The following is a 9,222-nucleotide window of genomic DNA, read 5'->3' as shown; positions in this document are numbered from 1 at the left end:
AGATGAAAGTTTGTTCACTCATCTTAAGAGTAAGTTGACCTAGATATGCCTAGTTTAAAATTGTCCTTAGATGTTTTGATGACTTAAGAGGAATGCTTAAGGAAGAATTGTCCTATAGAACTAGTGTGGATTGATGAACCTTTGAGATATGATTAAGATAACTTAGTCTAATTTTAGGTAGAATTCAGACTGAAGAAGATAATTTGGGATATTCGAAGCGTAACTTGACTCACCTTAAGCTTGAACTATGTAACTTCATTAGTGACCTAGATACTTGAGAAATTCCTAGAATCTGTTTTAGTAATATGATGGCTAAACCTGGTAAATAGGTTATCCATGATGTTGATTTTGGAAATAATGTGCATACTTGATTGATTATCTTATTGTCATTTTTTGGATAGCATTGGAAAGTCTTGTAAATTTAACATATGGTTATGCTATTACTTAGCTTTGGGTTTGAGCCTTGAATTATTCCATTACTCATATTATGCTCAAGCCTAGTGATTGAACTTAATTTTGTGCCAAAGAATCCCTTTTTGCTAGTATTATGAATCATGCCTACTAATAGAGATTCTAGAAAGTATAACCATGGATTGTAATTGGCCATGCTGATAATCATGTCAAGCCCGGTAATGTGTAAGTGTTTATGCAATATAGATATGCATGTTTGTGCTTACTATTATAAGGTCTTGATAATGAATGGTGAGATGCTATGATATGTCTTTCCTTGCTTCTCTTACACTCTATTGTTTGTGGGACTTGTACTAGTCAATGATTCGGCTACACATATACATAAATATATATATATATTTATGTTATGCTGAACATTGATGCTATGGTAGATATTGATGACATTATGATTCCCGGCAAGTACGGAGGTTATTTTGACTATATGATAATGCCTGGTAAGTCCGGAGGAGATATTGATGATATTATGATGCCCGGTACATTCGGAGAATATATTAATGATATTATAATGCCTGGTAAGTACGGAGGAAATATTGTTGATAGTATGATTCTCGATACATCCTAAGGATATATTGATGTTATGATGATGCCCGATAAGTTCGGAGGATATGTTAATGATATTATGATGTCCCGTAAATCTAAAGAATATACTGATGATATTATGATATCCAGTACATCTAGAGGATATATTGATGATATTATGATTCCCGGTACATTGGGATGATACATTGATGATATTATGATCCCCGGTACATCCAAAGGATATATTGATATTATGTATGGTAAATATGTGTATATATGTTAATGTGTGATTATGCCTTTATACGATTACATCCATGTGTGCCTTCAAGATATGATGTTAATCTTGGGATGTTGGTTATAGTTCTTCAATCCTAATCACTTGTTTGGTGGTGATCTTTTCTAGCATTGAATAGTGAGTGGAAGTAGAATATTTTGAATAAAGAGTTAAGGCTAATTGGTAAATAGGAACTTGTGTAGAAATAAGTTTTGACATGGTGGATATATTTGTCTTGAGGAAAGGGATTAACTAAGGAATATTGCCTAGTTAAGTGAGTTGTGTAGTAACTAGTAGACTACTAAGTGACTATTTTACTTGATGACTTGAAGTCTAGAATACTAAGTAATGGACCATGATAATTGAAATGTGATAACTAGAAATTGTTGTTTTTATGTGGTCAATGGTGAAAATAGCATTAGTAATGATCAATGTTATTGATGACTAAAGTATAATGTCACTGGGTTGTTAAATGAAGATTAATAGATGATGACGCTAGATAGTAAGAGGCATTGGTTGATAGATAGATATGTACATTTAAAGATATGTAACCTTGCTCCTACAGGATGACTTGTGTGCCAGTGACAACTAGAAGTAATCCTTGGTCAAACGACATCTACGGATTAGTATTGCACCTTGAATAAATTTGGATGTTGGCTATCTAGTTAAGAATGGTTAGTGTTATCTCGTGATTGAATTATATGTAAATTATTGGTTAGGCCATATATGAGATCCTTTAAGGACTAGTGAATTAGCAGCCTAATAATAATAAGTATTGGGTAGTTAATATTGACTAGATAGAGTGTATTGATATCATAGTTATCTAAATGGCTATATGACTATGGTATGATTACCTTGGTATTTGTTATACCAATTGCGGTAATTGATGATGATTAGGAATCTTGGCAATTGACCGCTGATGGGCAGTGTGGAAACCATGGATAAATATGAGTTGGTTATATATATATATATGTACATATATATATATCTTTATACGTGTATAATTTAATTTTTTAATGCACTCTCCAGTGGTATGGGACGTCGTGATGAGGTCCTTACTTTATGTTCTTTTAGGTGTACTTCTCGGTGGTATAGGCCACTGTGGTGAGTTCTTTTACCTTATGTTCTAATGAATATATCTGCGTTAAATATGGTATGTATGCGATTGTGATTGTATTAATGTCTGTTTACACTTATGGATCAATTGCCCATTTTATATGACGATATTAGTATTTATTTATACGAGAAGCCGTATTACTGTACTAGTTGTTTAGTTACTTTGAACAGTGATGATAAAGAAAATTCAGGTTCAGTTTTGTACCTTGGCTTAAATATATTATCTTTCTTTATATCATCTTTATATCATAATTTAGCTCAGTTGTATGATGATGCCTACTAAATACCCGATTTTTTGTATGCATACTACACTTCTATACCTTTTTAGTGCACACCCAAGTACTAGTTGCCACCACTGAGTTGAGATCGTGCAGTGTTGATCTTTCGGATATAGGTTAAGCTCTTAGAGTTTTAAGTCACCTATTTCCCTATATATTTATTCTGAGTTTTGTATTCAAGATGAATGTATAGACTATTTAGACTTTTAGGTTGTATTTCCTATTTTCATACTTAGATTCTCTAGTACTGATATTTCTAGGTCATGGGATTGGTATCCATATTTGATTGTCTTTTATAGAACATTGCTAGTCATGATTGTGTTTATCTATTGTGGCCCTTGTTGGGTGTTTCTACCAAAATGACCCATTGTCTTAGCTCTGGGTTATGGTGTTGTCTTCCTTACTGGTTGGTTTTAGCAGATTTTATTTCCCAGGCATGCGACTTCTATTTTGGATACCGAGTATAAAAGAGTTTGCTACTTTGTGAGAGGACTGAGACTCCGTATCCGAATGGCTACTCAGAGTTTAGTTGATACAGGTAGGAATTTTGCTAAGGTCTCAGATCATGCTAGAGTTATAGAGGATATGCACCATGAGGGTCGTGATAATAGACCTAAGTATCAGGGCATATTTGGTGGGAGCCATAGTAGTTTTTGATTCGTAGGTGGTAGTTCTTATGTTGGACATCCTTCATGCCCATCTTTTACACTTTAGAGTTAGACTAGTCGACCAGTTTAGGCAGCTCTTCATACTAGTAGTCTCCCTAGTAAGGGCAGTGATCAATCTTTGAGAGGTTCGTCTGTAGGACGCTCGAGACATGGTGGTTACTCTGGTTCAGCTGGATTTTTGAGTTCTGGTTCTACTCATGACTCTTGTTTTAATTTTAGGATTCATGGTTATTTTTAGCGAGATTAAGCTAGTCGTAGGGTGACGGTTGTTTTGGCCCAGGGTGGTACTCCTATTAGGGAAGTTAATCCCCCAAGTAGATGTGGTTTGTAAGGTCACAAGGGTGGTTACTATGGTTCGAGGTGGTACTTAGGCAGGCAAGATAGAAGGTCGGTTAGTTACCCAGCCAAGTAGCTAGTGTTGTTAGTTATATGTTCTACCTGCTAGACCCGTGGCTGATACGTCAGTTGCTTTAGTTACATATATGATTTTGGTGTACCATAAGTCGGTCTTGCTTTATTTGATCTCGAATCAACTTATTCTTATATATCTTCTTATTATGCACCATAGTTGGACTTGACTAGTGATTTATTATATGTACCATTATGTGTATCTACTCTTATGGGTGATTCTCTAGTAGTTGATTGAGTATCCAGATCATGTGTTGTGCTAGTTAGTGATACTGATCTTATTATTCTGGATATTCTAGATGTTAATGTGATTCTGGGAAAGGACTAGTTATCCTACTATAATGAGGTCATGGATTGTTTTTCCATGACATTACCTAATCTATGTCTGGCGTACCCCTAGTTGTGTGGCAGAGAGCGATTAGCCATGAGCTGACGAGGATTATTTCTTATGTTTGTGCTAGGAAGCTTATATCGTGAGGTTGTGAGTCTTATCTTGCTTATGTATTTGATACTCATGTAGAGAGTTTGTCGCTAGACTCTATTCATAATATATGTGAGTTTCCAAATGTGTTCCCTACCGACCTGCATAGTATTCCCTCTGACCGTAAAGTTGAGTTTGCTATTGACCTTGATCCTGGAACCCAACCTATTTCTATGGCACCTTACCATATGGCTTCTGTTGAGCTTAAGGAGATGAGTTCTCATTTTCAATATCTTCTTGGTAAGGGTTTCATTAGACTGGGTGTATCCCCATAGGGGGCTCCTATATTGTTTGTGAAGTATAAAGATGGCTTCATGCATATGTGTATTAATTACAAGCGGCTTAATAAGGTGACGTGAAGAACCATTATCCTATGCCTCGCATTGATGATTTATTTGACCATATTAAAGGTACCACCATGTTTTTTAAGATTTATTTGAGGTTCAATTATCATCAGCTGAGAATTTAGGCTGAGGATATCCTGAAGATAACTTTCAGGACCTGTTATAGTCATTCTGAGATTTTGGTGATGTCTTTTGGGCTGACTAATTCCCCAGACGCATTCATGGACTTAATGAACTATGTGTTCAGACCCTATCTATACTCCTTTGTTATTGTGCTTATTGATGACATTCTTGTATATTCAAGGAGTAGTGAGGATCATGCACAGCACTTGAGGATTGTGCTTCAAACTTTGTGAGATCATGTGCTTTTTTCCAAGTTCTCTAAGTATGAGTTTTGTCTTGAGTCAGTGTCATTCCTTGGTTATGTGGTATCTAAAAATAGTATTATGGTAGACTCTGCTAAGATTTTAGTGATTCGTGATTGGGCTAGACCTACTTCTCCGACTGAGGTTTGCAGTTTTATTAGTTTGACTGGTTATTACAGATGCTTTGTTTAGAGCTTTTCTACTATTTTATCCCCTAGGACTAGATTGACTTGGAAGAAAGTTCCTTTTTGTGATCCGAGGAGTGTGACTTGAGCTTTGGAAAGCTTAAGGATTATCTTACTTCAGCTCCAGTGCTAGCTCTTCCAATTGACGATTAGGGATTCACCATGATTTGTGATGCTTCTAGTGTTGGTCTTGGATGTGTTTTGATGCAGTAGGGTCGTGTTATTGCTTATGCTTCTAGACATCTTAAAGTGCATTAGCGTAACTACCCAACTCATGATATGGAGTTGGTTGCGGTAGTTTTTGCGCTCAAGATTTGGAGGCATTATTTGTATGGTGTCATTGTGAGATTTTCACCAATCATTGCACCCTTCACCATCTTATGGCCCAGCGAGAGCTTAATGCTTGCCAGTGTAGATTGATGGAGTTGTTAAAAGACTATGATATTTCCATCTTGTATCATCCGAGTAAGGCAAGTATGGTAGCTGATTCCTTGAGTCACAAGGCAGTGAGTATGGGTAGCTTGGCATGCATATAAGTTTCTTGAAGGCCCATGGCATAGGACACTCAGTCCTTAGCCAATTTAATGGTTCCCCTTGATATTTCGGACCTTGTGAGGATTTTTCCTTATGTTGAAGTGAGGTACTCACTATTTGAGCAGATTCATGATCGCTAGTATAAGAATAGAAAGCTATGCTTTCTCTATGATTAGGTGGTAAGTGCTGATTCTGGGAGGAACACTATTAATTCTGAGGGTATTTTGAGATTTTAGGATCATATTTGTGTTCCCTAGCTTGATGATTTGATTCAGTTGATTTTTTATGAGGCTTACATCTCTATATATTCTTTTCATCTTGGTACAACTAAGATGTAAAGAGAATTGAGGCGGCATTACTGGTGGGATGGTATGAAGAGAGATATGGCAGATTTTATGGCTCGTTGCTTATATTGTCAGCAAATTAAGGATGAGCATCAACTTCCAGGTGGATTGACTCAGGGATTGCCCATTCCTAAGTGGAAATGGGAAAGGATTACTATGGACTTTATTAGTGGTTTTCGTCGTACTTCTCATGGTCATAACATTTTTTGGGTTATTGTGCATCATTTGACCAAGTCAGCATATTTCATTCCTATTTAGGTGACCCTTAGTGTTGAGAGATTAGCCAAAATTTATATTCGAGAGATAGTTCATTTGCATGGGGTGCTTATTTGTATCATATCAGTTGTAGTTCTGTATTTACTTTGTGATTTTGGAGAGCATTCCAGGAGGATTTGGGTACTCGAGTAGACTTGAGTACTTCATTTCATTTGCAGACAGATGGCCAGTCCGAGAGGACTATTTAGGTGCTCGAGGATATGCTGCGAGCCTATGTTATGGATTTTGGAGGACAGTAGGATTAGCACTTAGCATTGGTAGAGTTAGCCTACAACAATAGCTATCATTCAATTATTAAGATGGCGCCTTATAAGGCTTTGTGTGGTAGGAGATAACGTTCTCCGATAGGATGGTTTAAGACTTCTGAGGTGAGACCTCATGGTACAAATTTGCTTCAGGAATTAGGGTGATTCGAGATAGGCTGAAAATAGCCCAGAGTAAGCGGAAGGCCTATGCTGACCATAGGATCTGTGCCTTTATATTTAGAATTGGTGATTGTGTGTTCCTTCATGTTTTGCCCATAAGAGCTATTATGAGATTTGGAAGGAAGGGTAAGCTCAACCCTCAATATATTGGTCATTTTGAGATTCTCAACACAATTGGTGAGGTGGCCTATGAGTTAGGATTGCCTCCAAATTTCATTGTTGTTTATTTAGTTTTCCATGTTTCTATGTTGCATAAGTATATTCCTGATTTGTTTTATGTGCTTAGGTGGGATTCAGTCTAGTTTGACAAGCAGTTGACCTTTGTAGAGAAGCTCGTGCTTATTTTGGATACTGATGTGAGACAGCTGCGTACTGAAGAGATTCCCATAGTTAAGGTTCAATAGAAGCACCTCCCAGTAGAGTTGGCCACTTACAAAATCGAGAGTGCTATGTAGACCTAGTATCCTTATTTGTTTGAGACTCTGAATATTTTTTTCTTCTTTAACTTTTGAGGATTAAAGTTCCTTAGTAGTGGATGTTGTTGTAGTGACCCTTCTGGTCATTTCTTGTGATTCCACTTATTGTTGCTGCTAGAGCTTTTCTATAGCTACCTCAAGTCATTTATGACTTGTTGTAATCGATAGTTAGTTTACCAGGCAGTTTGTTTGGTTTTTAGAACCATTTTCCTATTTCAAAAGTCTTCTCTCCAAATGGCCATCAAGCAAAAACTTTAGTAAAATGATAGTAGATACGAATTTTAACTGTGCCAGCAGCTTTGGAATATCACTTTTAGGTTGGGTAGAACTTTGGTTTAGGTCCTGCTACATCTGAACTTATTTTGACCTATTGGTCGAAAAGTTGATAAACTAGAAATTTGGATGTAGGGACCATGTTTGGTCAAAATGACATCGAATGGAAAATCTGACTTTACCAATGTGTCTGAAACATTGAAATCAGTATGGTTGATTATCTCATTTGCTCATATAGGACTTCGGATGCACCCAAGCCCTTGGCCAAAACTTGGATTCAAATTTCGAGTTTTAGCCTCGTCTAGTGTTGCAAAGTACCTCCATCATGAGGGCATAGGTGCAATTACAATTTCGTGATCATGGGACACGTGTGTGCATGATCTCCCTAGATGAGGCCTAGGAAGGGGTCATTTAAAAGCTCTCTTTGGATGAGAATTGGCCATTTCCTCCATTATCTTGAGTTCCGAAACCCTAATGGAGAGTGTAGACCTCAAATTGAGTCTTGGGTGTTGATTGGGAGCTTAAAAACCTTCGATAATCATGATTAATGTTGAATCTAAGATATGAATCCTTTAATTTTGATGTTGAATTCATGATTATTTGACTCAAAACCCCTAATGGATTAGAGCTTGATTTTATCCCCAAATATTGTTGATTTGCATAAATTTCCTAAGGGATATAACTCCCGAATGGTATTTGAACAATGAGTTGGTCTCAAAACCTGGTTTTCTATATGTGGGACCCACTTGGACGATTTTGGTGTTGTTTTGGACCTAAAGCACAATGGTGCAATATGGGTGTCGTTATTCTCATAATAATCTAACTTAATTAATGACCTAGTTACTTGAGAAACACCTAGACTATGCTTTGGTAATATGATAGCCAAACCCGGTAAATGGGTTATGCATGATGTTGATTTTGGAAATAATGTGCATTCTTGATTTGTTATCTTACCTGGATATGATTAAGAAAGTCTTGTAAATTGAACCTATGGTTATGCTATCACTTCGCTTTTGGCTAGTTTACTATATGAGCCTTGAATTATGCCATAACTTATATTATGCTCAAGCATAGTGCCTAAACTTTTTTTTGTGCCAAGGATTCCTTTTTTTCTAGTATTGTGAATCATGCCTAATAAGAGAGATTCTAGAAATTATAACGATGGCTTGTAATTAGCCATGCTAACAATCATGTCAAGCCCAGAAATATGTGAGTGTTTATACCGTATGGATATACATGTCCATGCACTTACTATTATAATGTATTGATAATTAATGGTAAGATACTATGATATGTCTTTCCTTGCTTCTCTTACACTATTGTTTGTGGGATATGTACTTTTTAATGATTCGGCTATATATATATATATATATGTTGATGCTAAGATGAATATTGATGTTATGGTAGATGTTGATGATATTATGATACCCAGCAAGTCCGGAAGATATATTGATGATATGATGATGCCCGGTAAGTTCGGAGGAGATATTGATGATATTATGATGCTCGATACACCCGGAGGATATATTAAAGATATTATGATGCCCAGTAAGTCCAGAGGATATACTATTGATATTATGATGCCCGATACATACAAAGGATATATTGATGTTATGATGATGCTCGGTAAGTCCGAAAGATACATTGACAATATTATGATGCTCGATACATCCGGAGCATATATTGATGATATTATGATGCCACGTACATCTGGAGGATATATTGATGATATTATGATACCCGATACATCCAGAGGATATATTGATGTTATGTATGGTGAACATG

Source organism: Capsicum annuum, unplaced genomic scaffold (assembly GCF_002878395.1).
Source record: "Capsicum annuum cultivar UCD-10X-F1 unplaced genomic scaffold, UCD10Xv1.1 ctg3223, whole genome shotgun sequence".
NCBI lineage: Eukaryota > Viridiplantae > Streptophyta > Magnoliopsida > Solanales > Solanaceae > Capsicum > Capsicum annuum.
Note: the sequence above shows the minus strand (reverse complement) of the source record.